Here is an 18361-nt window from a genome sequence, read left to right on the forward strand (position 1 = left end):
TGCAGGCTCGAGCCTCTGGCTGTAGGGCCTCGATCATCCCTATGGAGCCATGATGACGTGCGAGGACCCAAACTCCAGGCTTCGGAACGCTGGTCTCGCCAATGGCAGAAGCCCGAACACTAGGCCTCGAGCTCCAGTCTCCCTGATTCGTATACCTATTGGTCAGCATCACTTGTGCCTCCTGTCCGCACAGAACCCAAATCTGGAGCCAGCCAGTGGTCCAATGCCTCACTGACCTGGGGGGGTGTTGGGGGGGGGAGGGGTCCTGCCCTTATCCTAGTTGGTCCGCCAGCCCGACATCTGACCACGTCCATGTTGCTGGCGTTTGAACTTGGACCCAAAGCTGCCCAACACCAGCATCAACCTACCCATCATTAAGGGCCAGTAACTTGAAGGATCCCACCCACCCTGCTCATGGACTTTTTGTCCTGCCTCATGTCAGGGAGGAGGCTCTGTAGCATCCACGCCCCAAAAAAGGTGATTTAAATCACAAACGAGAAGATCTGCAGATGCTGAAAACCCAAACAACACACGCAGTTCGAAGCAGATTTAATATCACCGGCAGAAGTCGTGAAACTTGTTAACGTAGTACGATGCAATTCATGATAATGTAGAAGAAAAATAAATAAGTAAATCAATTCTAGTAAGTGTGTGTATTAAATAGTGAAATTAAAACAGAAATGATAAAAGTGTTCATGGGTTCAATGTCCATTTAGGAATTGGATGGAGGGGGGTGGAATCTGTTCCTACATCAATTATATAAAGCAGTGATAGTTTGTTCAATTGCATTAAAACCTCTTTATTAACTGCACAGACCGTGGGTGCAGTTGTGATTCTCAGCTGTGGCAGGCTGAAACGGAAATATTTAATAGTATCCATCAAGCTGCACTGCTTCGAGTTCCTTTCCCCAAGCAGTAAGGCTGATTGATGCCTCCATCTTCCTTACCTTCACCTCCACTACTCGTTTCCTGTCAGTCAGCTTGTGTGCAGACACGCCTGTGCCCAGCGTCACTCTATGGACATTCCAGTCACTCTGTGTATGAGCTATCTTATGTGTTTATATTTATTGTGTTCATCAACATTGTTTTTTTGTGTGGCCAGCAATTATTTCTCCTTTACAATTGAGTACTGTAAGTGACTTTATATAATCTTGAATCCTTTTACCCGAAGCTGTTTGTTTTATGATCAGTTACCTGGATTGGAACTTGAGCGTACAACCTTTGGACTGCAGGCAACTGACTGGTCTTGGGCGGTGCTGCTCCGGTACGCTGTATCAGAGCTCTGTAAACCGCCAGCTCCCTTCTCCAGAAATGGCTGCATTCTCTCACTCTCTCTCTCCCATTCAGTCTTTCTCCCCACCCCACCCCATTCCCTTTTCCTTCCCTGTTTGCAAAACACGACTCCATCCACGGTGCAAACTTTCAGTCCCTGTCTTACTTTCAGAATCTTTCTCCACCGTAAAAATGTGCTTTAGTTTTTAAAAGATTCATTATCACATACAGAAAATGCACCCATTTCTCTGCATCTGTCTACTCAGCTCAGCACCTTCCCTCGCACTGGGTAAAGTCTGCTCGTATTTCCATGAGGGCCACTCGGCCCCTCTGGCCTTCCCCAGTGCTGTGTGAATCTAACCATGAGACATAGCAGAATTTGGATTAAATTCAAGGTGCGGGCGGGGGGATACGCGGGAGACGGGAACTCCATCTTCATCACTCCTCTCTGACACTTAGGAGCAGAATTAGGCCACTTGTCCCATTGATTTTGCTTCGCCACCCATCATGGGTGATTTATTATCCCTGTCAGCCCCATTCTCCTGCCTGCTCCCTGTAGCCTTTGGCACCCTGACTAATCAAGAACCTATCAACCTCTGCTTTAAATACACACAATGATTTGGCCTCCCAGTGATTGTGGCAGTGAATTCCACAGATTCACTACCCTCTGACTAAAGAAATTCTTCCTCATCTCTGTACTGAATGGATATCCCTCTAATCTGAGGCTGTGCCCTCTGGTCCTAGACTCCCCCACTATAGGAAACATCCTCTCCACATCCACTCTGTGTCCTCTGGACCTAGACTTCCCCACTATAGGAAACATCCTCTCCACATCCACTCTATTTGTGCCCTCTAGTCCTGGACTCCCCCACTATAGGAAACATCCTCTCCACATCCACTCTATCTGTGTCCTCTGGTCCTAGACTCCCCCACTATAGGAAACATCCTCTCCACATCCACTCTATCTGTGTCCTCTGGTCCTAGACTCCCCCACTATAGGAAACATCCTCTCCACATCCACTCTATTTGTGCCCTCTAGTCCTGGACTCCCCCACTATAGGAAACATCCTCTCCACATCCACTCTATCTGTGTCCTCTGGTCCTAGACTCCCCCACCCTAGGAAATATCCTCTCCACATCCAACCTATTCAGTAGGTGAGTATGGGCCCAGAGACAGAAACCAATTTCCTTAAGCAATGTTCCTGTGAAATATCTGATTAGCATCTACGCAGGGCCCAGCTACATGGTGTCCAGTGGTGGCCGGACCTGAACGTGAACAGCTAAAGCCTGAGAATCCGGGGCAGGAAATTTGGAGGCCGCTTGTCCTGGGGTTAGAGGGAGGCCTGCTGGTGTGGGAGGGTGGGAAGGAGATTTGTTGTTGGGCTGGACGTGCTGTGTTGGCACTGGAACGTGTGGTGACACCCTTGGGTGTGCTGGTTGTAAGAGCATTGGCACATCTCACTCTGTTTTGACATATAATGTGATAAATACTTGTGAATCTGCGGTCCACCCCTACAAACCCTCTGAGGTCGGCAGCCTCAAGTGCATTCCCTGACCCGAATGGCCGTGCCCTGCAATGTGCCGGTCAGAAATGTTGGCTTGTTTGGGAGGTCGGTCACTTTATTTCAGAAATGCCAAGGCATATGGCACATTTGCCTGTGTGAGTTGAGGCAGTGTGTTGCAGCTTTAGGCTGTGTCTGGAGTTTTGCACACAGTTCTGGTCACCCCATTGCAGGAAGGGTGCAGGAGAGGTTCACCGGGACGCTGCCTGGTTTAGAAGGCCTGTGCTCCACTGAGAGGCTGGACAAACTTGGGCTGTTTTCTCTGGAGTGGCGGAGGCTGAGGGGAGACCTGGTGAGGCCCTGCGTTGTTCGGGGTCAACCATGGACGTTGTCAAAATCAATACAGAAGTCGGCGCAGTGTGAGATACAGGGTAACCAGACTACCCCTCCCCTCTTTGCAGCCGAGGAACGCAAAGGAACGGCAGAAATCGTACAGTTTGTTATTAGCAGCATTGCAGGAGTCGCCAGTCAGCATTGAACTCAATGTAGGACTGCCTTAGGGACTCCAGCTCCAGATTTTTCCCTCGGGGGTTTACTCCTGAACCCCATGAGTGGGGATAGTGGCAAGGCAGCGGAGGTTTGAGATCGGAGTTTGCCTTCTAGATGAGCTGCCAGCCACGGCTGATGAGCCCCATCTGCCCAAGAGGGAAGATCTGATCGAGGTTTGTAAGATTATGAGGGGCATAGATAGAGTGGACGGGGAGTATCTGCTTCCCCAGGGTTGAAATGTCTAATACCAGGGGGCATGCATTGAAGGTGAGAGGGGGTAGGTTCAAAGGGGATGTGAGGGGTGAGTTTTTTACTCAGAGAGTGGTGGGTGTCTGGTGTGGTGCTGGAGGCAAATACATTAGAGGCTTTTAAGAGACGATTGGATAGGCACGTGGATGTGAGGGAAGTGGAAGAGTATGGACATGGTGTTAGCGTTTTGATTAGTAATTTGGTTGGTCTGGTGCAACACTGGGTCGAAGGGTGTATTCCTGTGCTGTACTGTTCTGTTGTAGATGGGCCAAAGGGCCTGTTCCTGTGTTGTACTGTTCACAGTAAGTGGAATTGGTAAACATCTTTCTCTACATTCACTGCATCGTCAAATCTATATAAATCCAATTTGTTCTTTAGACAGAGTGCAGAGTAGATTTACCAGGATGTTGCCTAGATTCCTCAAAGTTACCACGCAAGTTGATGGGGTGGTTATGAAGGCGTTTGGTGCGTTGACCTTCATTAGTCGGGGGATTGAGTTCAAGAGCCGTGAGGTAATGTTACAGCTCTATAAAATCCTGGTTAGACCACACTGTATTGCGTTCAGTTCTGGTCCCATTATAGGAAGGATGTGGAAGCTTTAGAGAGGGTGCAGAGGAGATTTACCAGGATGCTGCCTGGATTAGAGAGCGTGTATTATGAGGAGAGGTTGAGTGAACTTGGGCTTTTCTCTTTGGAGTGAAGGAGGATGAGAGGTGACTTGACAGGTCTACAAGATGAGAGGCACAGACTGAGTGGACAGCCAGAGACTTTTCCCCAGGTGGAACTGGCTAACACGAAGGGACGTAATTTAAAGGTGATTGGAGGGAAGTGTAGGGGGGAAATGTCAGAAGTTTTTAAACAGTGGGTGTGTGGAACACACTGCCAGGGTGGTGGTAGAGGCCACAGGGGCATTTAAGAGACTCCAGATATGCACATGGATGATATAAAAATGGAGGTTATGTGGGAGGGAAGGAAGGGTTAGATTGATTTTAAAAGGTCAGTGTCACTCCGCTCGGGGATAAGATTTGTCCTGGTGGGAATTGCAGGCCTGGTCTGAGGCAGAGGGGGAGGGGGGTTCTTGCATTAATCTTTATTCCGGTAAACAGTCTTGTTTCTTTTGCAGTCTTTTCACAAAAGCAGCTCTTGTAATTAACAGTTGCTGCAGCCCACGTCCTGCCTCGCATTTGTAGGTGAGAGCTCTCCGCCTCCCAGTCAGTTCTCACCAGGATTGGATGTCTTTTCCCTCTCATTGGTGGCCCCGTTTCCATGGCATTCCCTCCCCCTTGCTCCCGAGATCTTGGCCCACCGAGTTCTGATGCCAGAGCTTCCTTCAGCAGCGGCTCTGAGGGGATCGCTCTCCGGTACCGGTGGCCCCGGTGCCGAGCGGAGCTCAGCTCCTGCCCCCCACTCCGTTCCCCCACTCCCCTTCCTGCCTCCTGTGAGATCTATGTGTTCAATAGGACCCTGGGTTGTTTTACAGACTAGAGTAGTAGTCGTCCCATTCCAGGCTGTGACTCAAATGGGGCGTCGCGGTCAGCACGACGCTGTTACAACGCGGGGCGTTGGAGCTGGAAGTTCAGCTCGAGCGTCCTTCGTGAGCAAGTTGGTAAGTTCTTTTCTGTAAGTGCAAGGGCTTCCTCCGGGTGCTCTGGTTTCCTCCCAGAGTCCAAAGACGGGCTGGTTAGTAAGTCATTGTAAATTGTCCTGTGATTTAGGCTCGGGCTAAATCAGTGGGCTGTTGAGTGGTGTGGCTCGAAAGGCCTGTTCCGCACTGTACCTCTAAATAAAAGTTTTAAAAAGTTATAATTATGACCCGGGGAACTTCTAAGCAATAGAGAAGGGCTGTGTAACGTCATATTGAGCCCCCTATCTAAGTGAAGATTTGATAGCATTGCAGAGTGTCCAGAGAAGGTTCACGAGTGAAAGCTTTAATGTACAAGGAGCATTTGCCGGCTCTGGGCCTGTACTCACTGGAGTTTAGAAGAATGAGGGGGATGGGTGAATTTCATTGAGACCTCTCGGATATTGAGAGGTCTCGACAGAATGGATGTGGAGAGGGTGTTTCCTATAGTGGGGGGGGAGTTCAGGACTAGGGGGCAGAGCTTCAGAATAGAAGGATGTTTCTTCAGGACAGATGAGGAGGAATTTCTTCAATTCATTGCCACAGACGGCTGTGGAGGCCAAGTCATTGGGTATATTTAAAGCGGAGGTTGATGGGTTCTTGTTTAGTCAGGGAGTCAAAGGTTGTGGGGCGGGGGGAAGGCAGGAGAATGAGGGAAAATAAATCAGCCATGATGGAATGACAGAGCAGACCCAATGGGCTGAATGGCTGTAATCTGCTCCGTCTAATGGTCTTTGTGCCCATGCCCTGAGCAGGGTTTGAGCTCGGAACCCAGTATTCCTGCACGTTTGTCTAGCTGACGGCACTCTCGTTTGCTGTTCCGGACTGACTTCCAGCTCTGCTGAGGAGAGCACTGGGCGTCTTGTTTGCCCTCTCCCATGCCATCGAGGGTGTAGGTTTTCAGTTTGGACTAAGATCTCTGCCCGGTGAAAGAAGCAGAGCTGTGCGGGATTCCTGTTTCTTCCTCTTCCCTGTATGACATCACCAAAAGCAAACAATTATTTGAATAAAAGTTCACAGATCAGTGCATTATCAGAGCCCATGTATGTCAATATATCAGATACTGAAAGGCCTAGATAGTAGACGTGGAGAGGACGTTTCCAATTGTGGGGCGAGTCCAGGACCAGAGGGTACAGCCTCAGAATAGAGGGTTGTCTATTTAGAATAGACGAGGAGGAATTTCTTTAGCCAGAAAGTGGTGAATCTGTGGAATTCATTGCTGGACAGTTCAGGAGGCATTGGTATATTTAAGGCAGAGATTCATAGGTTCTTGATTGGTCGGGGTGTGCAGGTGACAGGGACAAGGTGATTGCTAATAAATCAGCCGTGATGGAAAGGTAGAGCAGACTTGATGGGCTGAATGGCCTAATGAGGCTCCTAGGTCACCATATAGTACCTTGACATTTTATTGCAGGACAAAGAAATACAGTAGAATTTGTGGAAACGCTATACATAGATAACTGACATCCAGCCAAAGTGATTTATAAGCAGAAAATAGACGAGCAAAGAGACACAGCTGATTGGGCTATGCGCGCTGAAAAGTTTGGTGGAAGTTGGTTCAGTAGTAGGTTTCAAAAGGGGGTTGAGTAAGTGCTGTTCTGTCCTGCCCTGGGTGGGTTGCAGAAGAGCAGGGTTACTGGCCGATTTTCCTTATTTCATTCATGGCCCCAAGACCTCCTGAAGGTTGGGAAAAGAGCCTCTCACCACCCCCGGCCTGCAGTTGCTGAGGTGACTTTAATCAGCAAGGCTTTGTGTGTTCCTGTTCTGTGGGTTTCTCCTTACACAGGAGCATTGTGAACGACGAGGGGACGGCGTGGTGATGGTGGGGAGAGGGATCTCATTGAGGCCTGCTGGGATACTGTAAAGCCCAGATAAAGTGCACATGGAGAGATGTTTCCAACAGTGGATGAGCCTAGGACTGCCTGCCCTGCTGCCAGGCCTTGCCGAGCTGCAGTACTGTCTACGAGAAACTGCAGAGAGCGGACCGCAAAGAAGCGCGTGGCTCCATCTGTTCTTCCTCTTGAGCCTGTCACACCAGTGTTTCTCTACCTCTGGTCCTTCCTCTCTCGGGCAGCTTTCCAAGTTCCCTTAAACACGGCTCTGCTGTAGACTTTGTTTGCACAAATTGGAGATGTTTCTCCTGAACTCATTAAATGCTACGGGCTCTCTGGCCCACCATGTTGAGCCGACCTTGTAATCTACTCCAAGGTCAATCTGACCCTTCCCTCCCACAGAGCCCTCCATTATCGTGTAGCTACCTAAAAGTCTCTTAAATGTCCCTGATGTATCTGCCTGTACCACCACCACCCCAGGCTACGTTCCACCAAGACTGCAGAGTACATGTTAAAGTGGCCCTTGGTCAGTAAGGTTATGTAGAGAAGGCAGGGGAATGGTGTTGAGAGGAATAATTAATCGCTGAAGAGACTCAATGGGCTGAATGGCCTAAATCTGCTCCTGTGTTTTATGCTGTCCCTCTGTCCCTCTGTCCCTCTGTCCCTCTGTCCCCCTCTGTGTGTCTCTTGATCCATATGTAGCTGGATTCCAAAATGGTCAAGGTGGGCACGGGGTCGTTGACCGGGAAGGGGTGGAAGAATTCCAGATTTATGACTGTAGGGGGAGGTAGAGGGAACTATCCTCCTGATGTGAGTTCCAGATATCAGGTCCCTTATCTGCAGTCCAGGGTCAAGGAAGGTTGGAGGTCCGGAAGTGGCCTCTCCTGGGGTTGGCTGCCTTTTTCTGTCAGCGTGCGTTGGGCTTGTTTTGCGTCTCAGCTGGACGTGCTATGTTGGTGCTTTAAAAAATAACTTACTGTGTGGAACCACCCAGCAACACCTCCCCCACCATTTATTGAGAAATAGCGCTGAATTAACCCTTCAACTCATGCCATCCAGCAGTCCCCAATTTAACCCTAGTACTCACATGACTATTTACAATAACCAATTAACCAGTACGTCTTCAGACTGTGGGAGGAAACCGGAGCACCCGGAGGAAACCCTCGCGGTCACGGGGAGAACGTACAAACTCCTCACAGGGCAGTGACGGGAATTGAACCCGGGTCGTCTGTAACGTAGAGTGTTGTGCTAGCCACTATCTACTGTCCAGCCAACCCCCACCTAATCGCAGGACAATTTACAGTTGACCTACTACTTGGTGCATCTTTGGACTGTGGGAAGAAACTCATGCGCGATGTACCAGCTCCTTCGGGACTGATCTCCGATCTCCGCTCCAAGCTGTAATAGCATTGCGCAAACTGCCGCAAAGCCACCGCGGTGCCCCGTTACTAATATAGAAATAGGATCTGGATTACTATTGTATATTATGTCTGTTACTAACTCTCATGACAAGTAAATCTGAATATAAACACCTCAGGACCCCCTGCACATCCGTTTATAATCTTCCGACAGTGAACTGAGATCCAATATTAGCAGCTATTGTGCACTAGAGGAGGGTGGGATTGAGGAGTTTCAAAGCCGACAATCAATGATGCACAGCAGGGTGTGTTGGGGAGCTGAGGAGACGCGAATCCCTCCTGTCGCTCCTGCAATCCGTTCCGGGTTTTGGTGCCTGCTCGCCAGCTTTATCCAGATTGCAATTAACATTGTGCAGTGAGCCAGTGCAGTTGGAACACCTGAATCGCGCGGCGTTCTGCCACATTTGGATAACCAGCTGCCTGTAGAGGGGTCCTCCTAGCAGCATGACTTAAGCTGCTGGAACAGAGCGAGACAGAGCCTGTGGATTTGGACGCTACAGGTTGCTAATCCGTCCCGGACCCTGTCCGTCTCCTCCTGCCTGCCGGTTTCCCGAATGTAGGTAAGGTTGCCGAGCTTGGGAATCTGTGTGTGTGGGTGTGTGTGTGCATATGTGCATGCGTGTGTGTTGTCCCTGGTGACAGGTGGACTTCAGTGTAGGCAACCGATATGATTCTTCTTACAAAAACTGCCTGTGTCAGACTCCTGCATTAACATATATTAAACTTCCTGCCCGTTACACCGCTGGCGTTTGGGGTACTGGTGAACATCCTCCATCTCTGGCAGTGTTCAGGGCTCCCACATCGTGCCAGTAGCTTCCTCTCGGTTTTCACTATTGTCAGTCACACAAGTCCCGGGTGGAGACTCAGGAATACCGTTGCACTCAGATGTAGAAGGATTCTTCATTGCTATTTCCGTAACAATTTTGTTTGACAAGTCAGGGTTGTTATCCCTGAACCTGGAGGACTGGTGGGCCACTCTTAGTCTGACCTCTTCCCTTTGACCTGCTTGGCATGGGTGACCCGACCAAGACCCAAAGCGTAAAGCCCTGACTCCAGCCAGCACAGCTCTCTGGGTCACTGAGGCACGCGAGCTTCCAAACCCTACCACAAAATTGTGGTCCTCTTGGAGGAAGAAGATTCATTTTGCCTTCATTTGTCCGCGCACACCTCGAAACATACAGTGGAATGTGCTGTTTTTGCGTCAACGACCAGCGCAGGCTGAGGATGTGCTGGGTCAGCCCGCAGGTGTTGCCACATCTGTGGCGCCAAGGGACGTGGCCACAGCTTACTTACCCTAACCTGCACGCCTTTGAACTGTGGGATGAACCCCACGGGGTTCCACGGGAGAAGGGACAAACAGTGGCGGGAACTGAAACCCACAGTTAGTGTTACTCTAACCGTGCCATGCATTTTTACACCTTTCCCCCTACACTCCCACTCCCCCTACTAACCCTCTCCAAGTTCAGGTTCAGCTGCTCCTGTGAGTACTGACAGTGATCTGCCCCTGTGCTGGTGCCTCCAGGGGCTTGTGTCTGATCTCGGACTGAGCTCCCGGCAGCATGCTGCTCAGTCCTGCAAGCCATCGCTGTGCCGGGGATGTCGGCAAGGCGCAGAGTCATGGGGGAGAGAGTGAGAGGTCTGAGTAGCTCGAGGGAAGCTGGCATTGTCCAGGGGACACATCCTCAGCATATAAGGACATCCATTTAGAGCAGAGATGAAGAGGGATTTCTTTAGCCAGAGGACGGTGAATCTGTGAATTCGTTGTCACAGACAGCTGTGGAGGCCAAGTCACTGGGTATATTTAAAGTGGAGGTTGACAGGTTCTTGGTTAGTCAGGGTGTCAAAGGTTACAGGGAGAAGGCAGGAGAATGGGGCTGAGAGGGTTAATAGATCTTCCATGAAGGAAGGGCGGAGCAGACTCGACAAGATGAATGGTCCAATTCTCTTGTGGTCTTATGATCTTAACTCGCCAGAGCTAGTAGACAATTAGCATAGAGGAAAGAAGAGCCTGTTTTCCAATTGTAAAATCGGCCGGCTCCATCATAGGCACTAGGCCTCCCCAGCGCCTTCAAAAAGATGGCATCCATTATTAAGGACCTCCATCTCCAAGGACATACCTTCTACTCTTTGCTGCCATCAAGGAGCAGATACAGGAGCCTGATGACACGCAACGTTTTAGGAACAGGTTTTTCCCCTCTGCCAGGTAGTGTTCATGGGACAGATGGACCATTCAGAAACCTGATGGCAGCAGGTGGGGAAGAAGCTCTTCCTGTTCCACTGGGTACGTGTCCTGTTTCTCCTCCTGGGTGGCATGCCCTGGGCAGTGAGGATCCTTCAGGGCGGATGCCGCTTTCATGAGGCATGGATGTTTGAAGATATTCTCGGTGGTGGGGGGCATTGCTCCGGTGATGGAGCTGGCTGGTTCCGCAATTCCTTGCGGCTTTTCCTGAGCCTGTGCTGCGGCCCGTCCATGCAGCCAGTCAGAATGCTCTCCACGGTACACTGAAACAATTACGACCTGCAAAATAGAGCCCAGTGCAGTTGGGAATCAGGTGCCAGGTCATCAGGATATAGATTAATTGTCAGTACTAGCGGAGCAGTCAGGAGTCTTGTAACAAGGTTAACGTTTGATGGCTCTAGGCTTGTACTTGCTGGAGTTCAGAAGAATGAGGGGAGATTTCATTGAAATCTAATGAATATTGAAAGGACTTGGAGAGGATGTTTCCTATAGTGGGGGAGTCTAGGACCAGAGGGCACATATAGAGTGGATGTGGAGAGGATGTTTCCTATAGTGGGGGAGTCCAGGACCAGAGGACACAGATAGAGTGGATGTGGAGAGGATGTTTCCTATAGTGGGGGAGTCTAGGACCAGAGGGCACAGATAGAGTGGATGTGGAGAGGATGTTTCCTATAGTAGGGGAGTCCAGGACCAGAGGACACAGATAGAGTGGATGTGGAGAGGATGTTTCCTATAGTGGGGGAGTCTAGGACCAGAGGACACAAATAGTGGATGGGGAAGAGGATGTTTCCTATAGTGGGGGAGTCTAGGACCAGAGGGAACAGACTTGGAGAAGAGAGACATCCATTTGGAACAGATGAGGAAAAAATTTCTTTAGCCAGAGGGTGGTGAATCTGTGGTATTCGTTGCCACAGACAACTGTGGAAATGAAGTCATTAGATATATTTAAAGCAGAGGTTGATAGGTTCCTGATTAATCAGGGTGTCAAAGGTTATGGGGAGAAGGCAGGAGAATAGATTTGAGAGGGTTAGTCAATCAGCTATGATGGGATCACTTCAGACTTTTCCAGTTTGAACTCCATCTGCCACTTCTCAGTACAGGTCTGCATCCTGTCACAGTCCCATTGTAGCCTAAGACAAGCTTCGATACCACCCACAACTCTACCAGCCTTTCATGTCATCTGTAAATCTGTATCTTACCAAATCAAGCACTCGGCAAAAGTCTGCCTATAAATCAATTCATAAAATGAGACACGTTCTGCCAAATGATTTGGGGTTCACTCAGCACTCCTTCCCTTGTCCTGCTTGTACCACCAGAAGTCTCCCTCCCCCGATTTGTGACATTTACTGGGGGAGTTGCACACAAAGGGTCCGAAGCATTGTTGAGGGTCCCTACCACAATCTCTCTGACCCACTACCGTCAGGAAGGAGGTACGGGAGCACCAGGACTGGGACTGTCACACTGGGTAACAGCTTCCTCCCTCTGCCACCAGCGAGGTCCCGTCACGGGGACAGCGAGCTGTTTACTGATCAGCCTTGGCACAGACCCGGCAGGTTGTCCTCGTGATGCGCTGGAGGACGGAGCTTGTGACCGCACACTCTGTGGGATATAAACAATCCCTCTACCGTCAGTAAGGGGGTACAGGAGCATCAGGACTCGGACTGCCTTAGGCTGTGAGACTAATGAATACCCTGCCACCACCGAGGTCTTGTAACCAGAACAGCAAGCTGTTTACTGTTTATCTGTGCTGTGCTCGACACGCACTTTGAGTAATATTATATTAACTTATCTGTGGTAATTTCTGCTGTGTCTGATGCATCTTGTGGGTGCACAGTGTAGGAGCGTTGCAATAGCTGCTGCAATCTTCTGACAGCTCTCCTTGTAGATGTACTCGATGGTGAGGAGGGCTTTTCCTGCGATAGACTGGGCTGTACCATTCCTGGGCGTTGGTGTTTCCGTACCAGGCTGTGATGCAGCCAGCTGGGGTAATCTCCACCCTGAGTGCACGTGTATAGATAGAGTTGTAGGGAAGATGCCGTTTAGCTGGAAAGGGTGCAGAGGAGATTTCTGAGGATAAGGAGATCTTGAGCAGGCTGGGATGGTGTGTAAGAGACTCGGGGGTGATCTTAGATTAGGTGTACAGGTCATACAGTCTTCTGGAATCAAGAACTAGGTTTAAGGTGAGAGGGGAGCGATTACATCGGGACCGAAAGGGCAGCCTCACCCAGAGGGTGGTGTGTGTGTGGAACGAGCTGCCAGAGCAAGTGGCATCTAAAAGGCACGGTACCAGCCGGCGGCGTAGTGGTATCGGCAACGGACTCCGAGGCAAGTGGCCCCGGGCTGGAGTCCGGCCAGCCCCGCGCGCGCTTTCCATCCGTGCCGGCTGGCAACTCGGCCTCAGTTTAGAAGAAAACAGTCAAATGGTAAGGAAACGGCAAAATGTGCCGACCAGACGTGAAACGCAGCGACAGCAAAAGGCACTCAGACTGGAACGTGGATAGGAACAGTTTAGAACAGGGGTTCCCAGCCTGCATCCCTTGCTTAATGGTATTGCTCCATGACGTAAAGGAGGCTGGGAACCCCCGATGTGGGCCGAACGATGCCAAACAGGACTGGCTTGGGTCAGTATGGACCTGTTGGTCTGAAGGGCCTGTTTCTGCATGTGTGTGACAAAAACTGGGACACTTTGAAAGAATCTCTTAAAGTGAGCTGGGGCCTGTGTGTACTCTCTGTATAATGGGCAGAAAAGGGATTCAGCATTTTCATTCAACTGAGTGGATGGCCAGCTTTCTTTGCTGCTTTTGCTGATCAAGAACCTATCAACCTCCTCTTTAAATACACCCAATGACTTGGCCTCCACAGCTGCCTGTGGCAATGAATTCCACAGATTCACCAACCTCTGGCTAAAGAAATTCCTCCTCATCTGTGTTCTGAAGGGATGTCCTTCTATTGTAAAGAATGGATTTGGTCAGATCTTTAAGGATTATTGTGAGCAGCTTTGCCCCCCCCCCCCCCCACACCATCCAGTTCTTGATGGAATTAGTGAAATTTTGTCTTGACAGGCAGGGAAGATGGAGCCTATTCCTTTAAGACTATCAAGCACAAGGGGTTAACGTATGAGGAGTGTTTGATGGCTCTGGGCCTGTACTTGCTGGAGTGTAGAAGAATTGGTTGGTGGAGGACTCGCATTGAAACCTACCGAGAATTGAAAGGCATAGATAGTGGATGTGGAGAAGATATTTCCTATAGAGGTGGAGTCTCTTACTAAAGTGGACAGCCTCAGAATAGAGGGATGTCCCTACAGAGCAGAGGTTTCTTTAGCCATAGGGTGATGAATCTGTGGATTTCATTACCACAGACGGCTGTGGAGGCCAGGTTACTGGCTAAACTTAAAGCGGAGATTGATAGGTTCTCGATTAGTCAGGGCATCAGCGGTTATGGGGAGAAGTCGGGAGAATGGGGTTAGAGGGACAATTCCCAAATCAGCCATGATGGAATGGTGGAGCAGACTCGATGGGCTGAATGGCCTAATTCTGCTCTTGTTTTATTATCTGTAAACACAGAATGCCAACGTGGATCTGCTTTCTGCTCGAGGAATCAACAGGTGCAAGTGGACTTGTCTGTCTTCAGAGTACAGTACTCAATATTTTTGCATTGTTATGTGTTGCAACAAGGAATGCTGGGCAGTGTTTTTGCGGCAGCTCCGTGTGCAGTGAGGATTGCCCGGAGTGTTGCTTTAAAAATTGATTGAGTTGCCAGCTGCAGTATGTACTCATCGATGAAATGTACTACACAAGCTTACGAAGGCTGTTTCAGCGCCCCTCCCAGACTGCTGGGAACCCCTGCACCCCCTCGCCAAGGAGAACGAGGGGATGGACGTACCGCTGTCTGCGGGCTACCCCTCGAAGGCTCACCATCGTGAGACCTGGTTGATGCAGGGTTTTAGCACAAAATGCTGACAGTTCTTCCCCTCCCATTGATGCTGCTAGACCCGCTGACTGTTTCCAGCGTTCAGACTCCCGCATCTCTCTTCGCTGCGAAACATTTCATCATCGATCAAAGGGACTTGAACTCCCGGACATTCCCCTTTAAAACCCCACACCGTGTGAACACTCAATACCGCAGCTCGAGGTGGTTCCTGAGTTCCACTTTCTCAAAGCCAGTCAGGCTGAGAGAGAAATATTGACCTTGCTGTTGATCTGCATCATCATCAGCTAAAGAAATATTCAAACTAAAATTCTGCACACTTCTTCAGAAGGTCACAAAATCTGCTGATAGCTAGACAGGCTGATGAGAGTTCATTGTTTGATTTGGTAATTGTGCATATTAGTCACTAGATGTATGTCGTAGCACCCGACATTTTAAGACAGTTCTGCTCCACCTATAAGCATTGGAAGTTGTCGTTAGTGCGGAGGTAAAAGTGCCTCGATCTCAGTAGCCTTGTACAACCCGACAACCTGCCGCGGCATCTGCATTCCCTAACGGGTCTCTCGGGCATTTCTGATTTCCATCGCTGCGCCATTTGGTGTCTGAACCTTCAGCTGCTGGGAGGCGATGCCCAGGCACTTTCCTCGCTAAGCCCCCGAGCTTGCCCTTCTAAACCCTCCACTTGGACCGTGTTGTGGACGCAGGCCTGGCTTCTCAACCAGAGCCTGACAGGACCTGATTCCACATATCGTTGTCATAGAAAAGTACAGCACAGAAACAGGCCCTTCAGCCCACAATGTTAAAGGAACATAGAAAACCCACAGCACCATACAGGCCCTTCGGCCCACAAAGCTGTGCCGAACATGTCCCTACCTGAGAACTACCTAGGCTTACCCGTAGCCCTCTATTTTCCTAAGCTCCATGTACCTATCCAGGAGTCTCTTAAAAGACCCTATCGTTTCCCCCTCCACCACCATTGCCGGCAGCCCATTCCATGCACTCACCACTCTCTGTGTTTTTAAAAAAAATACTCCTGACATCTCCTCTGTATCTATTTCCAAGCACCTTAAAACTGTCCCCTCATGCTAGCCATTTCAGCCCTGGGAAAAAGCCTCTGATTATCCACACGATCAATGCCTCTCATCATCTTACGCACCTCTATCAGATCACCTCTCATCCTCCGTCACTCCAAGGAGAAAAGGCCAAGTTCACTCAAGCTATTCTCATAAGGCATGCTCCCCAATACAGGCAGCATCCTTGTAAATCTCCTCTGCATCCTTTCTGTGGTTTCCACATCCTTCCTGTAGCGAGGCGACCAGAACTGAGCACAGTACTCCAAGTGGGGTCTGACCAGGGTCCTATATAGCTGCAACATTACCTCTTGGTTCTTAAACTCAATCCCATGGTTGATGAAGGCCAATACACTGTATGCCTTCCTAACCACAGAGTCAACCTGCGCAGCTGCTTTGAGTATCCTATGGACTCGGACCCCAAGAGTCTTACCATTAATGCTATATTCTGCCATCATATTTGACCTACCAACATGAACCACCTCACACTTACCTGGGTTGAACTCCATCTGCCACTTCTCAGCCTAGTTTTGCATCCTATCAATGTCCCACTGTAACCTCTGACAGCCCTCCACACTATCCACAACACCCCCAACTTCTGTGTCATCAGCAAATTTACTAACCCATCCCTCCACTTTCTCATCCAGGTCATTTATAAAAATCACGAAGGGTAGGGTCCCAGAACAGATCCTTGAGGCACACCACTGGTCACCAACCTCCTTGCAAAATACGATCTGTCTAGAACCACTCTTTGCCTTCTGTGGGCAAGCCAGTTCTGGATCCACAAAGCAATGTCCCCTTGGATCCCATGCCTCCTGACTTTCTCAATAAGCCTTGCATGGGGTACCTTATCAAATGCCTTGCTGAAATCCATGTACACTACATCTACTGCTCTACCTTCATCAATGTGTTTAGTTACGTCCTCAAAAAATTCAATCAGGCTCATAAGGCACGACCTGCCTTTGACAAAGCCATGCTGACTATTCCTAATCATATTATACCTCTCCAAATGTTCATAAATCCTGCCCCTCAGGAACTTCTCTATCAACTTACCAACCACTGAAGTAAGACTCACTGGTCTATAATTTCCTGGGCTATCCCTACACCCTTTCCTGAATAAGGGAACAACATCCGTAATCCTCCAATCCTCCAGAACCTCTCCTGTCCTCATTGATTGATGCCAGAGGCTCAGAAATCTCCTCCCTCGCTTTCCACAGTCGCCTGGGGTACATCCTGTCCGGTCCTGGTGACTTATCCGACTCGATGCTTTCCAAAAGCTCCAGCACATCCTCTTCCTTAATATCCACATGCTCAAGCTTTTCAGTCCACTGCAAGTCATCCCTACAATCACCAAGATCCTTTTCCGTAGTGAATACTGAAGTATTCATTAAGTACCTCCTCTGTCTCCTTTGGTTCCATACACACTTTTCCACTGTCACACTTGATTGGTCTTATTCTCTCACATGTTATCCTCTTGCTCTTCACATACTCGTAGAATACCTTGGGGTTTTCCTTAATCCTGTCTGCCAAGGCCTTCTCATGGCTCCTTCTGGCTCTCCTAATTTTATTCTTAAAACTCCTTCCTGCTAGCCTTAATCTTCTAGATCTCTATCATTACCTAGCTTTTTGAACCTTTCGTAAGCTCTTCTTTTCTTGACTAGATTTTCAACAGCCTTTGTACACCACGGTTCCTGTACCCTACCACCCTTTCCCTGTCTCATTGGAATGTACCTATGCAGAACCCCATGCAAATACCCCCTGAACATTTGCCACATTTCTTCCATGTTTCCCTGAGAACTTCTGTTTCCAATTTATGCCTCCAAGTTCCTGCCTAATAGCCCCATATTACCCCTTAGTCTAATTGAATGCTTTCCTAACTTGTCTGTTCCTATCCCTCTCCAATGCTATGGTAAAGGAGATAGAATTGTGATCACTATCTCCAAAATGCTCTCCCACTGAGAGACCTGGCACCTGACCAGGTTCATTTCCCAATACCAGATCAAGTACAGCCTCTCCTCTTGTAGGCTTATCTACATATTGTGTCAAGAAACCTTCCTGAACACACCTAACAAATTCCACACCTCTCACTCTAGGGAGATGCCGATCAATATTTGGGAAATTAAAATCTCCCACCACAACAACCCTTTTATTATTACACCCTTCCAGAATCTGTCTCCCTTTCTGCTCCTTGATGTCCCTGTTACTATTGTGTGGTCTGTATATAAAAAAAAACACCCAGTAGAGTTATTGACCCTGTCCTATTCCTAACTTCCACCGACAGAGACTCCATAGACAATTCCTCCATGACTTCCTCCTTTTCTGCAGCCATGACACTATCTCTGATCAACAGTGCCACGTCCCCACCTCTTTTGCCCCCTCCCTGTCCTTTCTGAAATATCTAAAGCCTGGCACTTGAAGTAGCCATTCCTGGCCCTGCACCATCCAAGTCTCTGTTCTGGGCACAACATCATAGCTCCAAACCAATTAGCCTAACAATTCCCAATTAAGCGAATCCATTCCGTCTGCTTGTGGGTCCCTATCCCTCAGTTCTCTGCACATTCATGTGCCTAAAAGCGTCTTGCATGTCTCAATCATATCTACTTCCAGCACCACCCCTGGCAGTGTATATCAGGCATCCACCACTCCGCTTAAAAAAAAGATCTTGCCCCACACATCTCCTTTG

The 18361-nt window shown here is 49.2% G+C and overlaps 1 protein-coding gene across 3 annotated transcripts in view; it reads left to right on the plus strand.

The window, feature by feature from the left end:
• Positions 1-18361, plus strand: part of mark2b (MAP/microtubule affinity-regulating kinase 2b) — a 167930-nt gene that overhangs the window by 24183 nt on the left and 125386 nt on the right. The window contains exon 1 of one of the 3 annotated variants that reach the window (XM_063036474.1): positions 8819-9002. The exons of the other annotated variants lie outside the window; for them this stretch is intronic. The gene's annotated coding sequence lies outside the window, so the exon portion shown is untranslated. Of the gene's footprint in view, positions 1-8818; positions 9003-18361 lie in introns of those variants that run through there. 3 annotated transcript variants of the gene reach the window in all.

The sequence above is a fragment of the Mobula hypostoma genome, chromosome 30 (genome assembly GCF_963921235.1).
Source record: "Mobula hypostoma chromosome 30, sMobHyp1.1, whole genome shotgun sequence".
NCBI lineage: Eukaryota > Metazoa > Chordata > Chondrichthyes > Myliobatiformes > Myliobatidae > Mobula > Mobula hypostoma.